Source organism: Triticum urartu, chromosome 2 (assembly GCF_003073215.2).
Source record: "Triticum urartu cultivar G1812 chromosome 2, Tu2.1, whole genome shotgun sequence".
Taxonomy (NCBI): domain Eukaryota; kingdom Viridiplantae; phylum Streptophyta; class Magnoliopsida; order Poales; family Poaceae; genus Triticum; species Triticum urartu.
In genome coordinates this window covers 73,418,828-73,437,796 of record NC_053023.1, presented here as the reverse complement: position 1 = coordinate 73,437,796, position 18,969 = coordinate 73,418,828, and positions in this window count along the sequence as shown.

The window sequence follows — 18,969 nt, the reverse complement described above, 5'->3', positions numbered from 1 at the left end:
TCGCCTCGTCGACTCCTAGCAGTGCCCTCCGGGCTCCAGCCCTTCTTCCTTTTCATCTTCAGAATCGGCTAGACAGTAAGACAGGACAGGTAATCTTCAGTTTATTGTATCTGTCATCTAATTTTCCCTAGTTTTCTTTCTATTTGCCCAAGTCAATGAGTTTGTGACATTCAATTGTATTACTTTAATCACTTCTATTTCATTGTTATTTGTTAACAGGAAATATTGTTCAAAATCCAAGATGAAGAGGATTCGAACAATTGAAGAGGAAATATTGTTCAAAATCCTTGATTCTGCTTGTCACTACAGCAACCGTAGAAAGAGCTTTCTCAGCTATGAGCATTGTCAAAACTGAGTTGCGGAATAAGATGAATGATGAATGGATGAATCATCGTTTGGTGTGCTATATTGAGCGTGATGTATTTGCAAGCATTGATGATATTAAGAATATACAGTGCTATCAAAAAATGAGGAAACAAAAGGGGCTACTACCTCGTGCACTTCGTGACAATGGTATTTTTTTTTTGCAAAATATCATACGAACAATTGATTTTAGTATATGTCCAGTGTCTTAATTTCAAATACTCGATTTTATGTTTGCAGCTCTAGGTCTTTCTACTATTGCTGGTGAAGAAACAATTGCCTAGAATTAAGCAAGTCTTCATCAATTTGGTACCAAACAATGTTTGTAAAATGCACTTTGTTAAATTATTTGTTTTATCGAATTTTCTCTCATGGTAATAAGGAATTAACATTTCATCTTTAATGTGAATTTGTGGCATACTTATAGCACATGTTGGTGTGCATGCTATTTGACGTTATTTTTAGTCAGTTAGTTTTAGCCCTAGGCTTTAAGAAATCCTGGCTCCGCCTCTGACTAGACATGCTTTAGGATTACCTCTCAGACACCATGTGTGGCTCCTAAACCCTCTGATATCTCTTGTATCCCTATGTTTTTCGACATTGATCAATAAATAAAGTATGTTTATAGACTAAAAACAAGCAGGCCGTTTCCTTGGCCAACTTGTATTTGGCGTCTATGGCGCCGATTTGGAATGTAAACTGTTTGTATCGGATCAGATATTGCTTTTCTCATATCCTTTATCATATTTTTTGTTGGATTCGGGGCAAAGATAACGGCCTGCTGAAGATTTTATCGGATTATCATTAGTAGAAAAACGACTTTTAGTACCGGTTTGTAAGGACCTTTAGTATCGGTTTTGGAACCGGCATTAAAGGGTGGGGACTAAAGATCCCCCCCTTTAGTCCCGGTTCAACACGAACTGGGACCAAAGGCCCACCACGTGGCACGAGGCGCGCCGTGGTCTGGGGGACCTTTAGTCCCGGTTCGTAAGGATTTAAAAAAAAATTGAAATAAAGCAAAAACAGCCCGCCTACTGGGTCGGCACTGTAACGCCTTCGATGCGGCTATATCTCCCACGTGTCGAAGCACGACTTAAAGGCATAACCGCATTGAAAGCAATGTCGCAAGTGAGGTAATCTTCACACAACCCATGTAATACATAAGGGAAAGAGATACATAGTTGGCTTACAATCGCCACTTCACAACAATAAATGAATAAAGCATTACATCAACCAGTTACACACAAGGTCCGACTACGGAACCCAAAATAAAAGAAGACTACCCCAAGTGCTACACAGATCCCCGATCGTCCCAACTGGGCTCCACTACTGATCAACTGGAAACGGAACAACATAGCGAACACAAACTTCATCGAGCTCCTCCTTGATCTCGGTTGCGTCACCTGCACGATATCATCGGCACCTGCAAACTGGTTTTGGAAGTATCTGTGAGTCACGGGGACTCAGCAATCTCACACCCTCGCGATCAAGACTATTTAAGCTTATAGGTAGGGTAAAAAGGTGTAACGCCCTCGATGCGGCTATAGCTCCCATGTGTCGAGGCACGACTTAGAGACATAACCGCATTGAAAGCAATGTCGCAAGTCAGGCAACCATTACAACATCCCATGTAATAAGTAATAAAAGGGGGAGATACATAGTTGGCTTACACTCGCCACGTCACATCAGAGTACATAAATAACATCCATCAAACAATCACTCATGGCCCGACTACGGCGCCAAAATAGAAAAGAACCCAACATGCGACAAGGCCCTGAATCGAACCCCAACTAGGCACCACTACTGATCATCGGGAAAGGAAACATAATAACGCTGAGAGTCCTCGTTGAACTCCCACTTGAGCTCGTACTCGTCACCTGGAGCGGAATCACCTGGACCTGCATCTGGAGTTGTAGTATCTGTGAGCCACAGGGACTCAGCAATCTCGCACCCTCGCGATCAAGACTATTTAAGCTTATAGGAATGGATAAGGCAAATATAAGTGGAGCTGCAGCAAGCGACTAGCATATGTGGTGGCTATCTTATACGCAAAAGAGAGCGAGAAGAGGAGGCAAAGCGCGAGCGGGAATCTAGAAGAACAACCTGCGCAAGCATAACTCCAACACCGTGTCCACTTCCCGGACTCCGCCGAGAAGAGGCCATCACGGTAACACACTCAGTTGATTCATTTTAATTAATTAAGGTTCAAGTTATCTACAACCGGACATTAACAAATTCCCATCTGCCCATAACCGCGGGCACGGCTTTCGAAAGTTCAATCCCTGCAGGGGAGTCCCAACTTAGCCCATGACAAGCTCTCACGGTCAACGAAGGAATAGACCTCCACCCGAGACACACCGATCAGACTCGGCAACCCGGTACAACAAGACAATTCGACAGGTTAAAACAAGACCAGCAACACCGCCCGAATGTGCCGACAAATCCCGATAGGAGCTGCACATATCTCGTTCTCAGGGCACACTCAGATGAGACTAGCTACGAGTAAAACCAACCCTCAAGTTTCCCCGAGGTGGCCCCGCAGGCAGCTCAGTTCGGACCAACACTCAGAGGAGCACTGGCCCGGGGGGTTAAAATAAAGATGACCCTTGAGTCTGCAGAACCCAAGGGAAAGAAAAGGCTAGGTGGCAAATGGTAAGACCAATGTTGGGCATTGCTGGAAAAGCTTTAATCGAGGCGAAATATCAAGGGGTTCCCATTATAACCCAACCGCGTAAGGAACGCAAAATCCGGGAACATAACACCGATATGACGGAAACTAGGGCGGTAAGAGTGGAACAAAACACTAGGCGAGAGGCCGAGCCTTCCACCCTTTACCAAGTATATAGATGCATTAAGATAACATGGCAATATAATGATATCCCAACAAGTAAATAAATGTCCCAACAAGGAACGGCTCCAAACTTCACCTGCAACTAGCAACGCTATAAGAGGGGCTGAGCAAAGCGGTAACATAGCCAATCAACGGTTTGCTAGGACAAGGTGGGTTAGAGGTTTGACATGGCAATTGGGAGGCTGACAAGCAAAAGGTAGGCATCGTAGCATTGGCATAGCAAGAGCGAGCAAACTAGCATAGCAAAGATAGTAGTGATTTCGACGGTATGATCATCTTGCCTGCACAGTTGTCAGAGTTGACTGGATCCTCACAAGCAAACTCAACGGGCTCCTCGGTAGCGAACTCGTCTCCCGGCTCTACCCAACAAGACAAACAAGCAACAAGGATATAATCAACCACGTGCAAGACCAAGCAATATGAAGAAATGATGATATACTATGCGGGATGCGATGCGGGATGCAAAATGCAAGATATGACAGGAAATGCATGAACCTGACCTCAACATGGAATTCCAAGGGTGCCACTGGACAGAGGGGATGAAATCGCTTGAAAACGATATAAAGATCATTGGAATCGGAGTTACGGTTTGGAAATGACAAGCGTTTTAAGATATGACATCGGTCTGCGATTTACAGCAAGTAGGCATCTAAACGCAATGCAACGAACGTACTACAGCCACCAAACGTGACAACAAAATACATGGCAGGATGCACACAAGATGCTTAACAAAAGACTAGCACTGAGCCACGGCCAATTCATTCATTATGAGGTTCAAACAAGCATGGTAAAAACGCAAATGCAAAACAGATTCCAGACTTAGTGAAATCAACACTTGTCTGAAATTTCAGATCACGAAGCCCTCTTCGGAGCAGCAAAACAACATGATACAAGATCTGATTAAGACAAGTAAGAACATGGCATGGAGCTACTCAACAAGCTTAACAAAAGTCCCAAAGTGACCTGGGGCCAAAGGGGTTCACAAAATATATTAACGGGCACACGAACATAGCTAAAACACAATCAGTTTTCAGACAGTGAAAACTGAGACATGCTGAAATATAACTCACGAAGGCATGTAAACGAGCTCGATGCACTCACCATGGTGCAAGTCACAGCAAGGCAAGCATACATCCATTAAGAAGGCACAAAATACAAGCTAGACATGGCAAGAACAATGGCATAGCATGTACGGATCAACTACAACAACGCCGGCAAAATCGTAAACGAGTTGACGATCTGCCCAGATTCACCATGAAGCAAAAATAGAGCTCGATTGACTCAAACTATGGTGCTCCATAATTGCAAACAAAGACATGGATGGATAGATCATAACATGATTAACAAAACTCCTTTACTGATCATCCTCAAAAGAGGCACGGATCACTAGGAAACAAGCTGAACATATGCCATCATGAACTAAAATATCCCAGACAGTGAAAACAACTAAGTCTCTGAAAACAGATTTCCCGGGTGCCTCTCTTTGCGAGCTTGCACAAGTCACCACACACATCCTAAAAATGCATGGGTTGCACCTCTGGAAAGAAGACAAAATGCTTAACAAAACATATGAAGGACTCACAGGCATAGCATGCACACATTAATCATGGCAAAAATGACAAAAGTCTAAGATGAACTACCAGATCTGACATTTAACTCACGAAGCCTCCTTCTAACAGCATTTTGGGCATCAAGATGAGCTCAAATGAAAATGATGCAATGGAATGAAATGATGTACTCGTCGAGGCGAACACTCTGATATATAATATGCCCAAAACAGAGCTACGGATGCAAAGTTACGGGCGGTCAAAGTAGGCATAAAAATCTGAAAGGAGAGGGAAAAGTCAACCCGAGATTAGGGTTTTTTTTAGATCTGAGATCCAGATCGGCCCGGGGCACTGTTCATGCGCGCGTCTCCCGAGGATGGCCGGCGAGGTGGTCGTGGTGGCCGGAGGAGATGGGCTCGCCGGGGACGGAGAGGAGGGCCGGGCCCGGACGTCGAGGACGGCGGCGGCGGCTCGGCGGCGAGGTCCGGCCGGCTCCGGGCGGTGGAGCGGGGCGGCGCCGGCGGCCGGAGAGGGAGTTGATGGCGGCGAGGGTGGCGAGGCGGCTCGGCCCGGAACGCGGAGGCGGGGGCCGGCCTCGGGCCGAACGGGCCGGCGGCTGGGAGGCGCGGGGATGTGGTCCGCCCGCCACGTGGCGGCGCCTGGCTGGCTGCGGCGCTGCGTCCGGTCGGATCGGACGTGTCTGGCCGGCGCGGTGTATCTTTTTTTTGGTGTAGGGTTTGGACGGGGAAGACGAGATCCAAAAATGGAGGGGGTATATATAGGCATAAGTGGAGCTAGGAGAGTCCAAATGAGGTGCGGTTTTCGGCCACGCGATTGTGATCGAACGCTCTAGGACATGGAGCAGAGTTTGGTGGGTTTTGGGCCAAATTGAGGGGTGTTGGGCTGCAACACACACGAGGCCTTTTCGGTCCCTCGGTTAACCGTTGGTGTATCAAACGAAGTCCAAATGGTACGAAACTTGACAGGCAGTCTACCGGTAGTAAACCAAGGCCGCATGACAAGTCTCGGTCCAATCCGGAAATGTTTAACCCCCACACACGAAAGAAAGTTAGAAATGGCCACCGGAGGAGAACGAAGCGCCGGGATGCAAAACGGACAACGGGGAAAATGCTCGAATGCATGAGATGAACACGTATGCAAATGCAATGCACATGATGACATGATATGAGATGCATGAAAAACAAAAACAACACACGGAGACAAAACCCGAACCCGAGGAAATAAATATAACTTAACGCCGGAAACGGCAAGAGTTGGAGTACAAATTGGGAAAGTTACATCCGGGGCGTTACAAAAGGTATGAGATGGAGCTGCCGCAAGCGTCTAGCATATTTGGTGGTTAACGTACGCAAATGAGAGCGAGAAGAGAAGGCAAAAGCACGGTCGAACAACTATGATCAAGAAGTGATCCTAGAACAACCTACGTCAAACATAACTCCAACACCGTGTTCACTTCCTGGACTCCGCCGAAAAGACACCATCACGGTTACACACGCGGTTGGTGTATTTTAATTAAGATAAACTTCAGGTATTCTACAACCGGATATTAACAAATTCCCATCTGCCCATAACCGCGGGCACGGTTTTCGAAAGTTCAAAACCCTGCAGGGGTGTCCCAACTTAGCCCATCTAGGGATGGCAATTTTATCCATGGATCTGGATATCCATGGATACCCGACCCGGTTGGGCAAGGGTATGGAGCACATTTCTGCCCATGGGTCCGTGGATATGGATACCCACGAACAGCCGGGTTGGGCATGATTATAGTTTGTGCTCCATGGATATCCATTGGATACCCGTATGACATGTGCGACCATATGCGAGTGATAGTAGAAAGAATGAATCAACGGGAAATGGAAGGCAATATGTAACTGGTGCCATAAGATATATGCTGCAGAATCAACCTCTGGTATGTCACACATAAGGACTCATCGTATTACTTGTTGCCTACTTATGCATGTAGCTTAAGTTGTCATTTGTGAGTGAATGATGATGAGTTAATTTGATCTTTGAGAAGGCTTCATGCTAACTTTTTTATGCCCATGGACCTCCATGGGTATGTGGGTATCCAGTGGGTTTGGCCATGGGCACAGGTTATGCCCATGGATAATTTGGTGGATGAGAAGAGGGTAGGGAGATGGGTCATGGGATGGATTTGGACCAGCTCCACCCGCCCCAAACCCGACCCATTGCCATCCCTGAGCCCATCACAAGCTCTCACGGTCAACGAAGAATATTCCTTCTCCCAGGAAGACCCTATCAGGCTCGGAATCCCGGTTACAGGACATTTTAACAATGGTAAAACAAGACCAGCAAAGCCACCCAGATGTGCCAACAAATCCCGATAGGAGCTGCACATATCTCGTTCTCAGGGCACACCGGATGAGCCAGACGTCGGGTGGGCCAGCCCAGAGTTGCCCCAGGTAGCTCGGGACATCGCTCAGTTTGGACCAACACTTAGACAAGCACTGGCCCGAGGGGGGGTTAAAATAAAGATGACCCTTGGGCTGGCCTAACCCAAGGGAAAACGAGGCTAGGTGGCGAATGGTAAAACCAATGTTGGGCCTTGCTGGAGGATTTTTATTCAAGGCAAACTGTCAAGGGGTTCCCATTATAACCCAACCGTGTAAGGAACGCAAAATCCGGAAACATAACACCGATATGACGAAACTAGGGCGGCAAGAGTGGAACAAAACACCAGGCATAAGGCCGAGCCTTCCACCCTTTACCAAGTATATAGATGCATTAATATAAATAAGAGATATTGTGATATCCCAACCAAATAACCATGTTCCAAACATGGAACAAGCTCCAATCTTCACCTGCAACTAACAACGCTATAAGAGGGACTGAGCAAAGCGGTAACATAGCCAAACAACGGTTTGCTAGGACAAGGTGGGTTAGAGGCTTGGCTTAGCAATATGGGAGGCATGATAAGCAAGTGGTAGGTATCGTAGCATAGGCATAGCAAAAGAGCGAGCATCTAGCAAGCAAAGATAGAAGTGATTTCAAGGGTATGGTCATCTTGCCTCCAAAGTTCTCCGAGAAGACGAAAAGCTTGATCCTCGTAAACGTACTCAATGGGATCCTTGAACACGAACTCGTCTCCCGGCTCTACCCAAAGCAAGAACACAAGCAAAGGGAGACACAATCAACCACGGGCAATGCTCAAAGAACATGATGCAAACATGGTATGGTATGCGGGATGCGGTATGCGATGCATATGCAAGATTTGGAAAACAAAGATTGAACCTGGCATCAACTTGGAAATCCAAGAGTTCCACTGGAAATAGAAGTTGATTTCGGACGAAATCGATATAAAGATCACCGGAATCGGATGCACGGTTTGGAAATGACAAGCAAAACAAATATGGCACTGGTCTGCGATTAACAGCATGTAGCCTTCTAAATGCATCAAGAACAACATGATGCTTGCCAAAATATGAACATTGAGCTATGGCTAGTTCACTCAATAACAGGTTCAAACAAGCATGGCAAAAGTGCAAAAGATAACAGGTTTCAGACATAGTGAAATTAACAGCATGTCAGGAATTTATCATCAGGAAACAATGTTTAGAGCACGATAACTACATGCTACAGGAACATATCATGGCGAGGCAAGGCATGGCATGAAGCTACTCAAAACATACAACAAAAGTACCTTAGTGACCATGAGCCAAAAGGGATCAGAAAATACAATTGCAAGTATGTGAACATAGCAAAAACATAAACAGATTCAGACTTAGTGAAAAACTGGAGCATGGCAAAACAGTTAACGAGTAGGCATGTTTACGAGCTGGATGCACTCACTACGAGGAATTGCATGACAAACTAAGCATACACCCAGCAAATAGGCATAACATAGAAGCTATACATGGCAAGAACAACATCATAACATGCACGGGTCAACTACAACAAGCTCGGCAAAATCGCTAAACATGTTAACAATCTGCCAGGAACATTTTATAGCAAAAGTAGAGCTTGATTGACTCAAGCTAGGGTGCTCCATAAATGCAAACAAAGACATGGATGGATAGAGCACAACATTACCTACAAAACATCCTTACTGATCATGCTCAAAAGAGGCACGGATCACTAGGAATCAACATGAACATATGACATAAAAATAATGACAGGGCAAGGACTTAGTGAAATTCTAAGTCCCTGAAATCAGCATCATTGAGTAAGCTACTTTGCATGCTTGTGCTAGTCACCACAGAGATCACAAAAATACAAGGCATACACCTCTATAAATATGGCATGACATTCTACAAAACACATGTAGAGCTCAGGATCATAGCATGCACACATTAATCATGGCAAAAATGACAAAAGGGCATTTGCTAAAACAGATCTGAAACTATCATCACATAGCCCTCTTCCAATAGTATTTCGGGCATCAAGATGAGCTCAAATGAAAATGATGCAATGAGATGAAATGATGTACTCGTCGAGACAAACATTTTGATATGCTACACGCACGAATCGGAGCCACGGTGATGAAGTTATGATTCGATGAAAAGTGCATAAAATTACTAAGATCTGGGGACTTAGAGATATTTCGACCTCTCGGGGAAAGTCAACCCGGGACGAAGACGTGCGGGACGAGGAGATCCGGGTCGGGCGCGGGCGCGTTTGGATGAAGGGACTGGTGGATCTCATCTCGATCCACCGGACCTCACCGGAGATGACGGAGATGGCCGGAGGGTGGCCGGAGACGGCGCGCGGTCGCTGGGGCGCGGCGCCGGTCGCCGGAGGCGGGCGCGCTGGCGAAGGGTGGCGCGGGGCCGGCGCGGGTCGGGGCGCGCAAGGCGGCGCGGCCGGATGGCGAGTGGCGGCGTGAGCGCGACGGTGGCGCGCTGCGGCGGCATGCGGCTACGCCGGCGATGGTGGCCCACGGCGGTAAGGGCGCATGCCGGCGGGGAATCCGGCGGCGAGGCAGGCGGCGGCGGAGATGCGCACCGGCGAGCGCACTCGGGCGGAGGCGGCGGAGCGGTTCGGGCCCGGGCGGGCCTGCCCTGGGCTCGGCGGGCCGCGGCGGCGGGGAGGGGAGAGAGGAGGCAGCGCGGGATGAGGTGGCGTGTGATGATTGGAGGAGAGCGGCGGCGGGGCGACATGGCGGAAGCTGATTCGCCGGAGTGAGGTGGCCGGTGGACGCGTCCGGCGCGGACGGACATATCCGGCGGCGCGGAGGGAAGTTAGGGTAGGGTTTGATCTGCGCGGAATTTTCGGGAAGAGCCACACATATATATATATAGGTAAAGGGAGCTAGGAGAGCCAAATGAGGTGCGGTTTTCGGCCACGCGATCGTGATCGAACGACCGAGATGATAGAGGGGGTTTAGGTGGGTTTTGGGCCACTTTGGAGGGGTGTTGGGATGCAACACACTCGAGGCCTTTTCGGTCCCTCGGTTAACCGTTGGAGTATCAAACGAAGTCCAAATGGCACGAAACTTGACAGGCGGTCTACCGGTAGTAAACCTAGGCCGCATGCCAAGTCTCGGTCCAATCCGGAAATGTTTGACACTCGCACCGGAAAAGAGGTAGAAAGGGACACCGGGTGACATAGGAGCGCCGGATTGCAAAACGGACAACGGGGAAAATGCTCGCATGCATGAGACGAACATGTATGCAAATGAAATGCACATGATGACATGATATGAAAAGCATGACACACAAGCAATGACAAGGCAACAACAGCGAATAACTGGGAGACACCTGGCACATCGGTCTCGGGGCGTTACAACACTCCACCACTACGAGAGGATCTCGTCCCGAGATCTAGAATGGCACCGGTGGAAAAAACGGAAGGGAAAGAGAAGAGGTAAAACTAAGTTGCTTCTTTGACCAATGAGTGAAACCAAAGAACCTTGAAAATGTTAAGCCATTTCAAGAAAAGAATACAACGGAGATGAACGAAGTTGAAAACACTCCGTTAGGAAAGAGGAACAAGGAAGAACAAATTCGGACAGCACTCCGGTTGAAAAGAAATGCAAGACTTTATAAGATGAAAAGAACTAGAAGAGATGACACAACACTCTGGTTAGATGGATAAGCACAGGAAAGAACATCTTAGATGAAACGAGATGATGGTTGAAGAAAGCAATATCACAATGCCTCCGGAATGAAAGAATAGAAGTTGGATCGTCGGAACAAAAGAACGAAGAAGAAAACAACATCTTCTACCTCAGCTTGAAAAGCATTTTAAAGAGAAGGGTCGCATGGAGTTGTTGGAAAACCAACAACGAAAAGAACAAGGTTGTAGTGGACTTATGGAAAACATCTCGAAATTATGAGGTGAAATTCTGTCACTAACGGAAACGATAAATTGGATTGATATCAACAAGGAGATGATACGCTTATATCACCGGAAGGATAAATGAAGAAATTGGGTCATATATAAGCACCATAAATAGCAACAATCCTTAGGGAAGACTTTAGGTGAAATATAACCCAAGATAACTCCGATGACGATATTGATGGATTTTAAAATACCTCATTCTTAACAACATGCGAATCATGAAACATGAACTCAAATTATCAAGAATGACATAATACCACCTCCAATGATACGTTAGAAAGAATTGCACTCTGGATAGCAAGATGAAGAATACTTGAGCTCCTCTGAAAAAAATGTTGATGAACACTTCGAAAAGGAATTAAATCCTTGATGAACCATCATGTAGAACCTCCATGAAGAACACCGGTAATAAAAGAATGATCAACGAAAGGAGAGAGAAGTTGGAAACCCAAGGTGAATCCTTGCAATGATTAGAAGGATCTTCGCGATGAAATAATTGAGAGAACTTGGAACTCCGGGAAAAGAAAGATGAATCAAGTGAAGCCGAGAATTTTATGAGCCTCCGGAATAAATAATTAATCACTTGGATGGAACAAGAATAAGAATTACATTATGCTTATCCTTCACCAATTAGATTGATGAAAAACAATGGATTTGGCACACTACTTATTCTCGTAGTAAGGATTAAGCGAGATATAGCGCAAACTTGAGAAAGTCTTCAACGATCCACCGGTAGAATTTGGAAAGCATGAATGAATAAATTGATATGATAACGAAGGAAGAAGAGTCTTGGGAGAACCACCGTAAGAATTGAACAACGAATGAAGTAAAAGGATGAATCACCGGTAAGAATTGTGAAATGAACGAAGATACTTGAGACAATCTAGATACATGAGAACGAAGGGATCACGAACTGATTAGAGATCACTTGAACGATGCACCGGTAGGTTGGAGAATGATAATTGAAAGCTGAGAATGAATAAACCTGAATTGATGGACTCCAGATAGGTGAAAGGAATTCTCACAATCAAAACAATTATGAGAGGATGGCCTTGAACTAGAACCACGAATCTCTGAGAGAACGGATAAGATATGGAGGTAAAACCCTTCTTCGGTCTTCAAATGTTGAGAATACGATGAGAAACACCACCAAGAATTATTTAGACGCTCCAGAAGAATCAAAAGCGAAGAGATTGAGCCAACGATGAAAGAATTTAACCGATCTTGGAGAAAAGCATTTGACTGATGAGAACTCATTCTTACGTCAAACTTTGAAAAGAAATTGAGAAGCTCCGGGAAAATAAGAAGAGTCAGGTAAGATCCTGGAAAAAGACATGTGGGTTAGGGCCCACTCAAAAGAAACACCGTTGAACAATTTAAAAGAGAGATTGCGCCGCTTGAGGCTTGAATGAGGTAACATCCTCGCAAAAGGTGGAACGAAAGCAGAGTGGAAACACAAATCTCCGAGATATCTTGAGCACTCCAGAACAATAAATAGCGAGAAGTGGAATGGTAATAAAGTGCACCGGCATGAGAAGGTATTTGAAACGAGGAAAAGGGTAAAGAAACACGAAAAGCGATCCACCGGAGGAGAAAAAGGAATGAAGAATGTGAACTTGAAGCTCCGTTAGAATCTTCATGAGAAACACCGGGTAAGAACATTGAAAGAAAAGAAAGAAGAGACTTCACATGAATAAGATGGACACTTGATCAAGAAATCTGAATCCTTGAAGAAAAAGGGTGGGTGGGCGGGAAAAACAAAGGCAACTTGGATACGGATCAAACAAACACCGTTGAGGAGAACTGATACTTGATCTTGTGGATGTTGAAATGATTGGATCCACTTGAAGAGAAACACACCCGTTGAGAAGAGGATTGACATGACAATATCGATTATCATGAAGGATTGGTATTCACATCGGAATATGAGAACACCGTTTAGAAAAGGGATGGAATCCAACTTTGACTTCGAAGCAACTCGAATACCACAACTCAAAACAAAACAAAGGATTGGCTTGCAGAATAAGCCGGAACAAACATATGACAGAGATTTCGTCCGAAGTTTTCGTGGTTGGGCCTACATGGGCTCGATCGTACATCACCATCATGTACAAGGCAGTGCACATGACATACGGAGCGTCCCCGAGTCGGCATAGCCAAGGACTCTTTAAGACACAACGAAACCACTGTAAAACCAACCGTGAATAGGCGGACCACTAGACGTCGAACCCCAATTTCATATCATACATCTGTCGGAAAGATATCCTAGGAGCTACTTGAATTCCCACTTATAAACTCCCGAAATTTTCCCGGTTATGCAATCAGGTGTTGGGGATACAGGGGAAGCATAATATCTCACCCAAAACTACACAAATCCTACATCCAGTTGTATCCATCCTTCAACACATAACCAAGAAACCTTCGGAAATCACTTACCTCAACCTTCGAAAAGCATTCGTTATACAAGTTATGGCAATACTCCCGAACTCCCACCCCAGTAATGGGTGGCGTCGAGGTTATCTCACCAACAACTGCATAAAAGAGATTTTCGATGTCGGCGAAACTCAGGTATTCCAGAATCTCAACGATAAAATTGTGACGAAAACACCTCGGATCTCAACTCCCCGGGACACTGCCACAACCCCTAAATGTCAGGAGGCACCAAGAACAATGTTCTCGTCACAAAACCATCGGAACGATTCCAAGATACCCGCGTGATCCTAAATTTTTTTAGTGAAATCTGAGAAAAGAAGAGTCAAAACTCTACGTCAGGATGCCTCACCAGAGCGACGAAGGGACTGAGGAGTAAAAAGAATCCTACTCTCTGATATATACAATCCTATAAGACTAAAAACATTTTTCTAGACTCAACAACGCCATCGATTCGATCAAGCAGGAGGCTCCTAAGTCGGGGAAGGCTCTGATTACCAACTTGTAACGCCCTCGATGCGGCTATATCTCCCACGTGTCGAAGCACGACTTAGAGGCATAACCGCATTGAAAGCAATGTCGCAAGTGAGGTAATCTTCACACAACCCATGTAATACATAAGGGAAAGAGATACATAGTTGGCTTACAATCGCCACTTCACAACAATACATGAATAAAACATTACATCAACCAGTTACACACAAGGTCCGACTACGGAACCCAAAATAGAAGAAGACTACCCCAAATGCTACACAGATCCCCGATCGTCCCAACTGGGCTCCACTACTGATCAACTGGAAATGGAACAACATAGCAAACACAAACTTCATCGAGCTCCTCCTTCAGCTCGGTTGCGTCACCTGCACGGTATCATCGGCACCTGCAAATTGGTTTTGGAAGTATCTGTGAGTCACGGGGACTCAGCAATCTCACACCCTCGCGATCAAGACTATTTAAGCTTATAGGTAGGGTAAAAAGGTATGAGGTGGAGCTGTAGCAAGCGACTAGCATATTTGGTGGCTAACATACGCAAATGAGAGCGAGAAGAGAAGGCAAAAGCACGGTTGAACAAATATGATCAAGAAGTGATCCTAGAACAACCTACGTCAAACACAACTCCAACACCGTGTTCACTTGCTGGACTCCGCCGAGAAGAGACCATCACGGTTACACACGCGGTTGGTGTATTTTAATTCAGATAAACTTCAGGTTTTCTACAACCGGACATTAACAAATTCCCATCTGCCCATAACAGCGGGCATGTCTCTCGAAAGTTCAAAACCCTGCAGGGGTGTCCCAACTTAGCCCATCACAAGCTCTCACGGTCAACGAAGGATATTCATTCTCCCAGGAAGACCCGATCAGGCTCGGAATCCCGGTTACAAGACATTTCGACAATGGTAAAACAAGACCAGCAAAACCACCCAGATGTGCCGACAAATCCCAATAGGAGCTGCACATATCTCGTTCTCAGGGCACACCGGATGAGCCAGACGTCGGGTGGGCCAGCCCAGAGTTGCCCTGGTAGCTCCGGACATCGCTCAGTTTGGACCAACACTTAGACAAGCACTGGCTCGGGGGGGTTAAAATAAAGATGACCCTTGGGCTGGCCTAACCCAAGGGAAAAAGAGGCTAGGTGGCGAATGGTAAAACCAATGTTGGGCCTTGCTGGAGGAGTTTTATTCAAGGCGAACTGTCAAGGGGTTCCTATTATAACCCAACCGTGTAAGGAACACAAAATTCGGAAACATAACACCGATATGACGGAAACTAGGGCGGCAAGAGTGGAACAAAACACCAGGCATAAGGCCGAGCCTTCCACCCTTACCAAGTATATAGATGCATTAATATAAATAAGAGATATTGTGATATCCCAACCAAATAACCATATTCCAAACATGGAACAAGCTCCAATATTCACCTGCAACTAACAACGCTATAAGAGGGACTGAGCAAAGCGGTAACATAGCCAAACAACGGTTTGCTAGGACAAGGTGGGCTAGAGGTTTGGCTTAGCAATATGGGAGGCATGATAAGCAAGTGGTAGGTATCGTAGCATAGGCATAGCAAAAGAGCGAGCATCTAGCAAGCAAAGATAGAAGTGATTTCGAGGGTATGCTCATCTTGTCTGCAAAGTTCTCCGAGAAGATGAAAAGCTTGATCCTCGTAAACGTACTCAACGGGCTCCTCGAACACGAACTCGTCTCCCGGCTCTACCCAAAGCAAGAACACAAGCAAAGGGAGACACAATCAACCACAGGCAATGCTCAAACAACATGATGCAAACATGGTATGGTATGCGGGATGCGGTATGCGATGCATATGCAAGATTTGGAAAAGAAAGATTGAACCTGGAATCAACTTGGAAATCCAAGAGTCCCACTAGAAAGAGGAGTTGATTTCGGTCGAAATCGATATAAAGATCACCGGAATCGGATGCACGGTTTGGAAATGACAAGCAAAACAAATATGGCACCGGTCTGCGATTAACAGCACGTAGCCTTCAAAATGCATCAAGAACAACATGCTTCAGCACTCCAACATGACAACAAAATACATGGCAGGGATCCACTCATGATGCTTGCCAAAAGATGAAAACTGAGCTACGGCTAGTTCACTCAATAACAGGTTCAAACAAGCATGGCAAAAGTGCAAAAGATAACAGGTTTCAGACATAGTGAAATTAACAGCATGTCAGGAATTTATCATCAGGAAGCAATATTTAGAGCACGATAACTACATGCTACAGGAACATATCACGGCAAGGGAAGGCATGGCGTGAAGCTACTCAAAACATATAACAAAAGTCCCTTAATGACCATGAGCCAAAAGGGATCAGAAAATATAATTGCAAGTATGTGAATATAGCAAAAATATAAACAGATTCAGACTTGGTAAAAAACTGGAGCATGGCAAAACAGTTAACGAGTAGGCATGTTTACGAGCTCGATGCACTCACTACGAGGTATTGCATGACAAACTAAGCATACACCCAGCAAATAGACATAGCATAGAAGCTAGACATGGCAAGAACAACATCATAACATGCACGGGTCAACTACAACAAGCTCGGCAAAATCGCTAAACATGTTAACAATCTGCCAAGAACATTTTATAGCAAAAGTAGAGCTCGATTGACTCAAGCTAGGGTGCTCCATAAATGCAAACAAAGACATGGATGGATAGAGCACAACATTACCTACAAAACATCCTTATTGATCATGCTCAAAAGAGGCACGGATCACTAGGAATCAACATGAACATATGGCATAAAAATAATGACAGGGCAAGGACTTAGTGAAATTCTAAGTCCCTGAAATCAGCATCATTGAGTAAGCTACTTTGCATGCTTGTGCTAGTCACCACAGAGATCACAAAAATACATGGCATACACCTCTGTAAAGATGGCATGGCATTGTACAAAACACATGTAGAGCTCAGGATCATAGCATGCACACATTAATCATGGCAAAAATGATAAAAGGGCATTTGCTGAAACAAATCTAAAACTATCATCACATAGCCCTCTTCCAACAGCATTTCGGGCATCAAGATGAGCTCAAATGAAAATGATGCAATGAGATGAAATGATGTACTCGTCGAGACGAACATTTTGATATGCTACACGCACGAATCGGAGCCACTGTGATGAAGTTATGGTGCGATGAAAAGTGCATAAAATTACTAAGATCTGAGGACTTAGAGATATTTCGACCTCTCGGGGAAAGTCAACCCGGGACGAAGACGTGCGGGACGAGGAGATCCGGGTCGGGCGTGGGCGCGTTTGGATGAAGGGACCGGTGGATCTCGTCTCGATCCACCGGACCTCGCTGGAGACGACGGAGATGGCCGGAGGGTAGCCGGAGACGGCGCGCGGTCGCCGAGGCGCGGCGCCGGTCGCCGAAGGCGGGCGCGCCGGCGAAGGGTGGCGCGGGGCCAGCTCGGGTCGGGGCGCGCAAGGCGGCGTGGCCGGATGGCGAGTGGCGGCGCGAGCGCGGGGGTGGCGCGCTGCGGCTGCGCCGGCGATGGTGGCCCGCGGCGGCGAGGGCGCCTGGCGGCGGGGAAGCCGGCGGCGAGGCAGGTGGGAGCAGGCGGCGGCGGAGATGCACGCCGGCAAGCGGGCGCACTCGGGCGGAGGCGGCAGAGCGGTTCGGGCCCGGGCGGGCCTGCCCTGGGCTCGGCGAGCCGCCGCGGCGGGGAGGAGAGAGAGGAGGAGGCGCGGGATGAGGTGGCGCGTGATGATTGGAGGAGAGCGGCGGCGGGGCGACGTGGCGGAAGCTGATTCGCCGGAGTGAGGTGGTCGGTGGACGCGACCGGCGCGGACGGACATGTCCGGCGGCGTGGAGGGAAGTTAGGGTAGGGTTTGATTTGCGCGGAATTTTCGGGGAGAGCCACATATATATAGGTAGAGGGAGTTAGGAGAGTCCAAATGAGGTGCGGTTTTCGGCCACGCGATTGTGATCGAACGACCGAGATGATAGAGGGGGTTTTGGGCCATTTTGGAGGGGTGTTGGGCTGCAACACACTCGAGGCCTTTTCGGTCCCTCGGTTAACCGTTGGAGTATCAAACGAACTCCAAATGGCACGAAACTTGACAGGCGGCCTACCGGTAGTAAACCAAGGCCGCATGGCAAGTCTCGGTCCAATCCGGAAATGTTTGACACTCGCACACGAAAAGAGGTAGAAAGGGACACCGGGTGACATAGGAGCGCCGGATTGCAAAACGGACAACGGGGAAAATGTTTGAATGCATGAGACGAACATGTATGCAAATGAAATACACATGATGACATGATATGAAAAACATGACACGCAAGTAATGACAAGGCAACAACAGCGAATAACTGGAAGACACCTGGCACATCGGTCTCGGGGCGTTACAGGCACAGCCTGCATACGACTAGAAACCCAATCTCTAGTTGGGCCAGGATGCAGGCCCATACGGCCCAGTAGACCCCACAGGGTAGATGACTTGCAATAGGCCTACAAAGGCCTCCTTAGAGAGAAACTCGACACGGTAGCCGTAGCGGGGCTTATAAACCGATGCGAGCTCCTCACAACTAGCGAGGTGGGACTAAACATTATGCACTACGGGTGGCAGCGCACCGCCTTTAGTACCGGTTGAAGCCACCAACCCGTACTAAAGGCCACCACCTCTTTAGTACCGGCTCGTGACATGAACCGATACTAATGAGCGTCGTCTGCCTAGCCGTTCGAACCGACACTAATGATCACATTAGTGCCAGTTCAATTACAAACCGGGACTAATGAGCTTCACATTAGACCCTTTTTCTACTAGTGTATGAATTCTGAGCAAAAATGGAGCGGAATTGAGTCAAAAACAACAAAAAATATCAATATATATATACAATGAGACATGATTTTTTTTCTACCATGCAAACAATATGAACACAAATTTATATCCAATCGCATAACACTAGGGAGTGACAAAGCATT